Genomic DNA, 13,287 nt, shown 5'->3' with positions numbered 1-13,287 from the left:
TGATCTTCAGCTTCCTCTTAATCTTAAGTTTCCCCTGTTGCAGCATCACTGTATTCAGGGGGCACATAGTTGTCATCGGCCTCTTCTTCTTTGCTGTCTTCCATCATAACCCCTATTTCTCCGTGCTTCGTCCAAACATTATAGTGTGGCATGAAACCTTTATAAAGAAGGTGGGTGTGAAAGATTTTCTAGTCAGAGTAAGACCTCGTATTCCCACAATCAGGGCATGGACAACACATAAAACTATTCTGCTTGTTTGCCTCAGCCACTTCGAGAAATTTATGCACGCCCTTAATGTACTCGGAGGTGTGTCTGTCACCGTACATCCATTAACGGTTCATCTGCGTGTATTATATATAATTATGTGTGTCAAAAGTAAGAAAATTAGACAAGTATCTATCTAAAGTAAGATTTTTTTTCTTTCAGAAAGAAGATAAGAACAAGAGGCTCACCACGGTGGTGCCGGCGACGAGATCGGCACGGGCGATCGACGGTGGTGAAGACGAGGACGGGGCGTGACCGACCGCTAAACCTAGACAAATCTCGGAAAAAATAGAGCTCAGAGGTCACGATTCGAGAGGAGAAAGCTTAACTAGTGTGGCTCGGGCATTTCATCAAACACCTCAGATGCATAAGAGGTGAGCTAGAGCACCCAAATGCCCTTCCTCGCCGACCAGCGAAAAACAGAGCACTGTGGAGTGCTTTGCTCGCCGGCGATGGGGTATATATAGGCAACTTATTTGTCCTGGTTCGTGGCTGGAACCGGAACTAAAGCCCAGCCTTCTGTCCCGGTTCGAGCCAAGAACCGGGACCAATGTTTGTGGGCCAGGAGCGAGGCCCATTAGTCCCGGTTCATGCCTAGAACCAGGACAAATGGGTCCATACGAACCGGGACCAATGCCCACGAGGCCCCGGCCGGCCCCCTGGGCAAAAGAACCGGGACGAATGCATCCATTGGTCCCGGTTCGTGGCAGAACTGGGACTAATGGGCTGGCTAGGCCCAAACGAAAGCCCCTTTTTCTACTAGTGATTTGATTCTTCTCTGAAATATTTTATGTATGATTGGTTATCTTTGCAAGTCTTTTCAAATTATCAATTTGGTTTGGCCTACTAGATTGATCTTTCTTGCAATGGGAGAAGTGCTTAGCTTTGGGTTCAATCTTGCGGTGTCCTTTCCCAGTGACAGTAGGGGCAGTAAGGCACGTATTGTATTGTCGCCATAAAGGATAAAAAGATGGGGTTTATATCATATTGCTTGAGTTTATCCCTCTACATCATGTTATCTTGCCTAATGCGTTACTCTGTTCTTATGAACTTAATACTCTAGATGCATGCTGGATAGCAGTCGATGTGTGGAGTAATAGTAGTAGATGCAGAATCGTTTCGGTCTACTTGTCGCGGACTTGATGCCTATATACATGATCATGCCTAGATATTCTCATAATTATTCACTTTTCTATCAATTGCTCGACAGTAATTCGTTCACCCACGGTAATGCTTATGCTATCTTGAGAGAAGCCACTAGTGAAACCTATGGCCCCCGGGTCTATCTTTTATCATATAAGTTTCTAGTCTATTTATTTTTCAATCTATATCATAAAAATACCAAAAATATTTATCTATTATTATTATCTCTATCAGATCTCACTTTCGTAAGTGACCATGAAGGGATTGACAACCCCTTTATCGCGTTGGTTGAGAGGTTCTTATTTGTTTGTGTAGGTACGAGGGACTTGTGTTTAGTCTCCTACTAAATTGATACCTTGGTTCTCAAAAACTGAGGGAAATACTTATGCTACTTTGCTGCATCACCCTTTCCACTTCAAGGGAAAACCAACGCAGTGCTCAAGAGGTAGCAAGAAGGATTTCTGGCGCCGTTGCCGGGGAGATCTACCACAAATCAAGACATACCAAGTACCCATCACAAACTCTTATCCCTCGTATTACATTCTTTACCATTTGCCTCTCGTTTTCCTCTCCCCACTTCACCCTTGCCATTTTATTCGCCCTCTTTTCCGCTCGCCTTTTTTCCGTTCGCCTCTTTTTCGCTCGCTTCTTGTGTTCTTGTGTGTTGGATTGCTTGTCATGATGGCTCAAGATAATACTAAATTGTGTGACTTTTCTAATACCAATAATAATGATTTTATTAGCACTCCGATTGCTCCTCTTACCGATGTTGAATCTTGTGAGATTAATACTGCTTTGCTGAATCTTGTCATGAAAGATCCGTTTTCTGTCCTTCCCAGCGAAGATGCCGCTACCCATCTGAACAACTTCGTTGATTTGTGTGATATGCAAAAGAAGAAAGATGAGGATAATGATATTGTTAAATTGAAGTTATTCCCGTTTTCACTTAGAGATCGTGCTAAAACTTGGTTTTCCTCTTTGCCTAAAAATAGTATTGATTCATGGAATAAGTGCAAAGATACTTTTATCTCTAAGTATTTTCCTCCTGCTAAGATCATCTCTCTTAGGAACGATATTATAAATTTTAAACAACTTGATCATGAACATGTTGCACAAGCTTGGGAGAGGATGAAATTAATGGTCCGTAATTGCCCTACACATGGTTTGAATTTATGGATGATCATACAAATTTTTTATGCTGGATTGAATTTTGCTTCTAGAAATCTTTTAGATTCGGACGCGGGAGGCCCTTTTATGGAAATCACCTTAGGAGAAACTACTAAACTTCTAGATAATATTATGGCTAATTATTCTCAATGGCACACTGAAAGATCTACTAGAAAAAAGGTGCATGCAATAGAAGAAATTAATGTTTTGACTGAAAAGATGGATGAACTTATGAAATTGTTTGCTAATAATAGTGTTTCTTCTGATCCTAATGATATGCCTTTGTATACTTTGATTGAGAATCATAATGAATTTATGGATTTGAATTTTGCTGGTAGGAGCAATTTTGGTAATAACGCGTATAGAGGTAATTTTAATCCTAGTCCGTTTCCTAATAATTCCTTTAATAATTATGGTAACTAGTCGTCAACCCATGCATTCGCACGGGCTATTATATTGAGAAAATTAACTTTTAATAATAATCGTAATCAAACAATAGGGTTAAGCCATTACCAAATATCATCATTTTTCTTTTACTTGATAATTTTATTGCGGTGGCAGACATAAATTTTCACAGAAGGCACGCCAAACTTGTCTGTAAATTTATTCCACATCTTAATTTCTTAAAACAATCTTAAAATAATGGCAAAGTTCATATAAAGTACCAATTTTTTTAGAAAAGTTCATATAAAGTACCAATTTGATGCCCCATTTATTATATTGCATCCTAAATGATTAAATAGCCATTAATATCCAACCTGTCCTTCTACTATACTATACACCAGGTTTCTGCGAGTTATTGCACTATTTCTATTAAGACTTGATTCGTTGAATATGTATTCATGTTTATTCTTACTATACCCCTTTTCTGTTTCTTCATCAGAATATATATATACAACATGACATGTGTTCTTGTTCCTGGTATTTTGATGTCCTCGACGATGTGTTTTGAACCTTGAATTGTTTATATAAGTGTATGATATTTGGTGCATTTGTACCAGCCTTGTACAAAAACATGCAAATATAGAGCATCTTAGTAGCAATAGTCATTATTTGTAAGTTTTTAATCTTTTACTTACAGATCTTTCCCAATATAATTAAAACATATTTTATAAAAAGTGCAATTAATCTTGGTAACCCTACTTGAGAATATAGTCACTGAGGCTGAACTTGAAAATCAATTTCTCCTCGCATATTTTCTAGATTTGTTTTGCCTGCTGATGGTTTAAATAATCATGTGTATCAATCAAGAATTATGCAGATTCCTTAATGTTTTTTCTACTTCTTTCTCGAACATGGTGCAGGTAGTTTTTCTACACATATAATGGAGAAGATGGCAATGATTTGAACTTTCTGAAACACGCATTTAGCCCCAGCTGAATATCCGGCACTGTGTGCATGTACCTAAAATCAGTCGGTGCCTATGACAATATGAAAGACAAATGGAGAGCAGTGTGATTCTGCCCACATACCTCATGCAAGCACATGGTTGAAAAACTGATTGCACTATCTTTGGGCCAGTCGCTCCGAGCCGGTCGCTGATGAAGGTGCACCCGTGTGCATTGTTGACCACAATCCACACGATTGTATAGACAAAACCATGTGATTTATTACCCCTCAGTGCACACGGTTGCATAATTTCAAACCTAAGCATTGAGCTTCTCTATGAAAACGGCCATTGTAGGTCAGGGTGGACGACACGAGCGGTCTTTCGGACCGGCTCGTGGCCTGCTCGGTCCGGGCCAGCTCGGTCCTAGCCCGATGGAAAAAACAGCCGGTCCGAGCTGCAGATTCTGGCCCGAAAGTTTGTCGGTCCGGTCCGGGCTTTCACCGAGCCAGCTCGCAGGACCGAGAAACCGAAGCATCGGCGTGGCGGGAGCGTGGCGGGAGCATGGCGGCGGCACGGTGAGCACCGAGTGGGGCGTGGCTGGGGCGTGCGGGCGGCATGGCGGGGGCGTGGCGAGTGCGTGGCGGGGCTGTGGCGAGTGCGTGGTGACCCAGGCGTGGCGGGGGCGCAAGAAACTGTCGCCGTTCATGTCCGCCGCCGCGGGGGCCGTCGTCCGCGCGGCCACTCGACTCGCTGGCCCTGGAAACTATGTCCACTGGACGCGCCCCACTCGGATCTGTCGTATGCACCAACGAACACGACGTGGGAGGACCTGCATCGCCGCATCGGGCATCATCTTTTTCATCTCCGTCCACCGGCCGTCGTGCCAAATTCGTCGCCGATGAGCTCGCTTTGGTGATCTTCTTGGCTCCTCTAGCTCCCTCTGACTCTTCCAAAGCTGCCTGACATCTCCACGACGAGCTCCGCTGCCTCTAGCGCCCTCCCCGCGTCGCCATGCTCCGGCGCGTGCTCTGTGGTGAACTCCGGCCGGTCCAAACGAGCCGCTCGGTCCGGCTCGGGCTTCGTCCCTGCCGGTCCGGTCCCGGGAAACAAGACCGCGACGCTGCTCGGTCCGGTCCGGTCCGGACCGCCGACGGCCGGTCCAAAGGACAGCTCGGTCAGGGACCGGACCGGCCCGGACCGTGTCCACCCTGAATTGTAGGGCAACCATGTACGCAATGACTACACCATTGCATGCAGTTTTTTTTGCGGGTACCATTGCATGCAGTTAATCATGTGCAATTAAATTACCATTGCACAACATTCAGAAATATTACAGAAATTTACAACGCGGCCTTCCTAGTATATATTGGATAATCTTGTAAGTATAAAAAGGTTGAGATATTCTTACTAACGACTTCATTGTTCTGCATAATGGATAATTAACTGGAACGTATCAATATTGTGTACAAAGCAAGGGAAGCTTCCAATGGGATTATGGATGGTATGCTAGGTCGAATACTTAAAGCACAAAAACATCTATGGTCTAAGAAACTGTACGTTTCTGCATGTATATTTAAAATGATATGGAAAAGCTAACCTCGACGGGTCCAATTTGAGTGAGTTCCTCCTACACCGTATTTGGCGCATAACAACCGTGCTACAGCTTCAAATTAGCTCTGACATTCATTTCAGTTAAAACTAAAAGTATGATGAGAATTAGGGTGCTGCAAATACTACCATAGAAAATTGCATCTTTGGTACATACTGGTAAACCATTATTATATATTGTGCAATAAGGTTATCTTAGTTGATACAGGGTAACTTCTATTTATCTTTATGAGCACTGTAATCTTTCAAACACAGACCACACTGTTCATCTTAAAAGTAAACAGGTAGAGGACTACGTAGAGAATTAAGAGTATATAGTGACATATATCAATCATGAGCAGTAATGTGCAAAATCAATCACTTGATGATATCAGCCAAATAGAATTCACATACTTTGATCGCCTTGTTATATTCACCATGGGTGCAGGTAACACATGAGCTGATCAGTCGATACTGGTCGGGTAGCCCAAGGATCTTATCAATTGGAAATATATGATAGCCGCTCCACCAAAAAAAGGAAATACAGGATAGTGCATTACCTGATATATATTAGCACTGGACTGAACCTTCTTGGATCAATGGACTGAACATGTTACCATATTTTTCATTACCTTCCCATGTATCAGAGTGCCCTGAAACAATTATAATGCAGTTCAAAGATGCCTCACCTGTTAATATAACTACAACAAACGTATAGTAGCATGTTTATGTTAGAAAACTGTACGCTTGTACTGATAAAACACCTCTTAATCAAGTACTATCATGCCAAGGATAATAAGTTCATCGCTGTTAAGGTTAACGGAGTAGCCAAATTACACTGAGGTACAGTTTCCGTGAATCTTCCTCGTGGCCAATCACCTGGACCATATCACCACACGACTGTTTTGAACCTTGTATACCAGAAAATATATGATTCCCATCTCAATCTAACTAAACAGTCTATCAGCACTACTTATATCATGGATCCTAATTATGATGACTTAAATTTGGCTGTATTTGCAAAGCCTGAGCCAAACAGGTTCGAATATCCAAATAAATATGACAACTGTTTGTAAAAAGAACATTAGAAAGAAATCAAATTTGACATCCAAATAAATATGACAACGGTGTGGCGTACACATACGATAGCACCACCATCTCGTTGACAACAACAGCGGCATGGCATACACGTACGATAGCACCACCATCTTGTCGACAACGGCAGCGACATGGTGTACACGTACGATAGCACCACCAACTCGTCGACAACGGCAGCGGCGTGACATACACGATCCATGCGACGGCATCACCATCTCACCGACAACGGCGGCTGCATGGCGTGCATGATCCATGCGACAGCATCACCATCCCATCAACAACTGCGGCTGCACGGGGTGGATGATCCATGCGACGGCATCACCATCTCGTTAGCAATCGCGGCGGTGTGGTATGTCCGTGATGGTTAATACACCCGTGAAGATAAGGGTCTGGGCATGCACAGGCATGATCAATTGTTTTGGGTTGAATCAAACATGGACTCTATTTCCACAACCGTGAGATATTTCTACAGCCGTGAGATGAAAGGGATGAAAGGACTGTTCGGCCGATTCTATTTCTACAACCGTGAGATATTTCTACAGCCGTGAGATGAAAGGACTGTGGGCCTTCTATTTTTCTTTGGGCGAATTAAGCTATTTTCAGCCAAAAGTTACATTGGTTAATCTGAACTGTAGTAACTCGGCCCTATCAGACTAACGGCTCGTAAAATCTAATTAACGTGGGAATTTCTGGAGAGTCAAGAATTAGTATAGGTATATAGGTATAGATAGATAGATAGATAAATAAATTCCTACAACAATTCTTATGAAAATTATAATAAGATGCCCTCTGATTTTGAATCTAATACTAAAGAATTTATTAGTTCGCAAAAGAGTTTCAATACCTTGATTGAAGAAAAATTGTCTAAGATTGATGAGTTGGCTAGGAACGTGGATATAATTTCTCTTGATGTTGATTCTTTGAAATTTATATCTATTCCACCTAAGTATGATATCAATGAGTCTCTCAAAGCTATGAGAATTTTCATTGATGAGTGCAAAGAAAAAATCGCTAGGATGCGTGCTAAAAAAGATTGCTTTACGAAAACGTGTTCTTCTAGTTCTGATGATAATAAGGATGAAGATCTAAAAGTGATTGATGTGTCTCCTATTAAATCCTTGTTTTGCAATATGAATCTTGATAATGATGGGAGTGGAGATGAGTCAACTTTATTTAATAGGCGTCTCAATGATTCGGAGTTTTTAGATCTTGATGCAAAAATTGATAAAAGTGGTATTGATGAGGTCAAAACTTTACGTAGCAATGAACCCACTATTTTGGATTTCAAGGAATTTAATTATGATAATTATTTTTTGATAGATTGTATTTCCTTGATGCAATCCGTGCTAAATCTTCACATGCTTATAAGCAAAATAAAGCTTTTACTAAACATATCGTTGATGCTTTAATGCATTCTTATGAAGAAAATCTTGAATTGGAAGTTTCTATCCCTAGAAAACTTCATGATGAGTGGGAACCTACTATTAAAATTAAAATTAAAGATCATGAATGCTATGCTTTTATGTGATTTGGGTGCTAGCGTTTCCATAATTCCAAAAACTTTGTGTGATGTGTTAGGTTTCCGTGAATTTGATGATTGTTCTTTAAATTTGCATCTTGCAGATTCCACTATCAAGAAACCTATGAGAAGGATTAATGATGTTCTTATTGTTGCAAATAGGAATTATGTTCCCGTAGATTTCATTGTTCTTGATATTGATTGCAATCCTATATGTCCAATATTGATTGCAATTCTTGGTGGACCTCTCCTTAGAACGATTGGTGCAATTATTGATATGAAGGAAGAGAATATTAGATTCCAGTCTCCATTAAGGAAAGGCATGGAACACTTTTCTAGAAAGAAAATTAAATCTATTATGAGAGCCACTTATGGATTGCATACCAAAGATGATAATATCTAGATCTATTCTTACTTTTATGCCTAGCTAGGGGCGTTAAACGATAGCGCTTGTTCGGAGGCAACCCAATTTTATTTTTGTTCCTTACTTTTTGGTTCTATTTAGTAATAATAATTCATCTAGCCTCTGTTTAGATGTGGTTTTATGCTTTTAATTGGTGTTTGTGCCAAGTAGAACCTTTGGGAAGACTTGGGGGAAGTTTTAGTAATCTTGCTGTAAAAAACAGAAACGTTAGCGCTCACGATATTTGCTTCCATCTTTTACTGGAGAGCGCGATTAAGTTGATTCTTTTTGCATATGATTAATAGATAAATTCCTCACACGCAGCAATTTATTTTAGTATTTTGGGGATTACGGAAGTATTCGAAACCTACAGATTACTACGGACTGTTCTGTTTTGGACAGATTCTGTTATTCGCGTGTTGTTTGCTTATTTTGATGAATCTATAGCTAGTATCCGAGGTTATGAACCATGCAGAAGTTGGAATACAGTAGGTTTAACACCAAAACAAATAAATAATGAGTTCATTACAGTACCTTAAGTGGTAGTTTTGTTTTCTTATACTAACGGAGCTCATGAGATTTCCTGTTTAAGTTATGTGTTGTGAAGTTTTCAAGTTTTGGGTAAAGATTTGATGGATTAGGAAATAAGGAGTGGAAAGAGCCTAAGCTTGGGGATTCCCAATGCACCCCAAGGTAAAATTCAAGGACAATCAAAAGCCTAAGCTTGGGGATGCCCCGGAAGGCATCCCCTCTTTCGTCTTCTTCTATCGTTAACTTTCTTGAGGCTATATTTTTATTCACCACATGATATGTGTTTTTCTTAGAGTGTTTTGTATGATTTGAGTCTTTGATTTTTAGTTTACCACAATCATCCTTGCTGTACACACCTTTTGGGAGAGACACACATGAATTGGAAATTATTAGAATACTCTATGTGCTTCACTTAAATCTTTTGAGCTAGATAATTTTGCTCTAGTGCTTCACTTATATCTCTTAGAGTACAGTGGTGGTTCTATTTTATAGAAATTATTGTTATCTCATGCTTCACTTATATTATTTTTGGATTCCTTTAGAACAACATGGTAATTTGCTTTGGTTATAAAATTAGTCCTAATATGATAGGCATCCAAGATGGGTATAATAAAAACTATCATAAAAAGTGCATTGAATACTATGAGAAGTTTGATACTTGATGATTGTTTTGAGATATGAAGATGGTGATATTAGAGTCATGCTATTGAGTAGTTGTGAAATTTGAGAAATACTTGTGTTGAAGTTTGTGATTCTCGTAGCATGCAGGTATGGTGAACCGTTATGTGATGAAGTCGGAGCATGATTTATTTATTGATTGTCTTCCTTATGAGTGGCGGTCAGGGACGAGCGATGGTCTTTTCCTACCAATCTATCCCCCTAGGAGCATGCGTGTAGTACTTTGTTTGGATAAACAATAAATTTTTGCAATAAGTATGTGAGTTCTTATGACTAATGTTGAGTCCATGGATTATACGCACTCTCACCCTTCCACCATTGCTAGCCTCTCTAGTACCACACAACTTTCGCCGGTACCATAAACCCACCATACACCTTCCTCAAAACAGCCACCATACCTACCTATTATGGCATTTCCATAGTCATTCCGAGATATATTGCCATGCAACTTTCCACCGTTCCGTTATTATGACACGCTTCATCATTGTCATATTGCTTTGCATGATCATGTAGTTGACATCGTATTAGTGGCAAAGCCACCGTTCATAATTATCTCATACATGTCACTCATGAGTCATTGCACATCCCGGCACACCGCCGGAGTCATTCACATAGAATCATATTTTGTTCTAAGAATTGAGTTGTAATTTTTGAGTTGTAAGTAAATAAAGTGTGATGATCATCATTATTAGAGCATTGTCCCATGGGAGGAAAGGATGATGGAGACTATGATTCCCCCACAAGTATGGATGAGACTCCAGACGAAAAATAAAAATAAAATAAAAAAAGAGACCAAAAAAAGAAAAGGCCAAAATAAATAAAAATAAATCAAAGAAAATGAGAGAAAAAGAGAGAAGGGACAATGTTAGTATCCTTTTACCACACTTGTGCTTCAAAGTAGCACCATGATTTTCATGATAGAGAGTCTCATATGTTGTCACTTTCATATACTAGTGGGACTTTTACATTATAGAACTTGGCTTGTATATTCCAATTATGGGCTTCCTCAAAATGCCCTAGGTCTTCGTGAGCAAGCGAGTTGGATGCACACCCACTTAGTTTCTATTTGAGCTTTCATACACTTATAGCTCTAGTACATCTGTTGCATGGCAATCCCTACTCACTCACCTTGATATCTATTGATGGGCATCTCCATAGCCCATTGATACGCCTAGTTGATGTGAGACTATCTTCCCCTTTTTTGTCTTCTCCACAACCACCATTCTATTCCACATATAGTGTTATGTCCTTGACTCACGCTCATGTATTGCGTGAAGATTGAAAAAGTTTGAGAACATCAAAAGTATGAAACAATTTCTTGGCTTGTCATCGGGGTTGTGCATGATTTAAATACTTTGTGTGGTGAAGATAGAGCATAGCCAGACTATATGATTTTGTAGGGATAACTTTCTTTGGCCATGTTATTTTGAGAAGACATAATAGCTTTGTTAGTATGCTTGAAGTATTATTAGTTTAATGTCAATATTAAACTTTTGTCTTGAATCTTTCGGATTTGAACATTCATGCTACAATAAAGAAGATTACATTGAGAATTATTCTAGGTAGCATTCCACATCAAAAATTCCGTTTTTATCATTTACCTACTCGAGGACAAGCAGGAATTAAGCTTGAGGATGCTTGATACGTCTCCAACGTATCTATAATTTTTGATTGTTCCAAGCTATTATATTATCTGTTTTGGATATTAATGGGCTTATTTATATACTTCTATATTATTTTTGGGACTAACCTACTTACCCAAGGCCCAGTGCAAATTGTTGTTTTTTTGCTTATTTCGGTGTTTTGCAGAAAAGGAATATCAAACGGAATCCACACGGAATAAAACCTTCGGGAGAGTTATTTTTGGAACAAACGTGATCCAGAGGACATAGAGTGGACGTCAAGCAACCAACACGGAAGCCACGAGGCAAGGGGACGCGCCTACCCCCCTGGGCGCGCCCTCCACCCTCGTGGGCCCCCCGTGGCTCCACCGACCTACTTCTTCATCCTCTATATGTCCACATACACCGAAAACATCCAAGAGCATCATGAAACCCTATTTCCACCATCGCAACCTTCTGTACCCAAGAGATCCTATCTTGGGGCCTTTTCCGGAGCTCCGCCGGAGGGGGAATCAATCATGGAGGGCTTCTATATCAACACCATAGCCTCTCCGATGATGTGTGAGTAGTTTACCTCAGACCTTCGGGTCCATAGTTATTAGCTAGATTGCTTCTTCTCTATCTTTGGATCTCAATACAATGTTCTCCTCAATCTTCTTGGAGATCTATTTTATGTAACACTTTTTACGGTGTGTTTGTCGAGATCCGATGAATTGTGGGTTTATGATCAAGTTTATCTATGAACAATATTTGATTCTTCTGTGAAATCTTTTATGTATGATTGGTTATCTTTGCAAGTCTCTTCGAATTATCAGTTTGGTTTGGCCTACGAGTTTGATCTTTCTTGCAATGGGAGAAGTACTTAGCTTTGGGTTCAATCTTGCGGTGTCCTTTCCCAGTGACAGCAGGGGCAGCAAGGCACGTATTGTATTGTTGCCACCGAGGATAAAAAGATGGGGTTTATATCATATTCACTAGTAGAAAACAGGGCTTTCGTTCGGGCCAGGTAAGCCCATTAGTCCCGGTTCAGTCACGAACCGGGACTAATGTGAGCATTGGTCCCGGTTCGTGCTGCTAAAGGCATTAGTCCCGGTTCAAATGAGCTCTTTAGTCCCGGTTTGTTCGTGTCCCAAACCGGGACTAAAGGGCTCATTTGAACTGGGACTAATGCCTTTAGCCACATGAACCGGGACCAATACTCACATTAGTCCGGGTTCGTGACTGAACCGGGACAAATGGGCTTACCTGGCCCGAACGAAAGCCCTGTTTTCTACTAGTGAATATGATATAAACCCCATCTTTTTATCCTTGATGGCAATAATACAATACGTGTCATTTCCCTTTCTGTCACTCGGATCAAGCACCGCAATATTGAACCCAAATCTAAGCACTTCTCCCATTGCAAGAAAGATCAATCTAGTAGGCCAAACCAAACCGATAATTCAAAGAGACTTGCAAAGATAACCAATCATACATAAAAGATTTCAGAGAAGAATCAAATATTGTTCATAGATAGACTTGATCATAAACCCACAATTCAATGGATCTCGACAAGCACAGCGCAAAAAGAGTTACATCAAATAGATCTCCAAGAAGATCGAGGAGAACAAAGAGAGAGAAGAAGCCATCTAGCTAATAGCTATGGACCCGAAGGTCTGAAGTAAACTACTCACACATCATCGGAGGGGCCATTGAGTTGATGTAGAGGCCCTCCGTGATCGAGGCCCCCTCCGACACAGCTTCAGAAAAGGCCCCAAGATGGGATCTCTTGGGTACAAAAGGTTGCGGCGGTGGAAATAGGGTTTCATGGTGCTCCTGGATGTTTTTAGGGTATATCAGTATATATAGGAGGACGAAGTAGGTCGGTTGAGCCACGAGGGGCCCACGAGGGCGAGGGCGCGCTCAGGGGGTAGGCGCGCCCCCGGCCTCGTGGCCTCCTTTGTTG

This window comes from Triticum aestivum, chromosome 5A (assembly GCF_018294505.1).
Source record: "Triticum aestivum cultivar Chinese Spring chromosome 5A, IWGSC CS RefSeq v2.1, whole genome shotgun sequence".
Lineage (NCBI taxonomy): Eukaryota > Viridiplantae > Streptophyta > Magnoliopsida > Poales > Poaceae > Triticum > Triticum aestivum.
The sequence above is the reverse complement of the archived record's forward strand: the minus strand, read 5'-3'. Positions refer to the sequence as shown.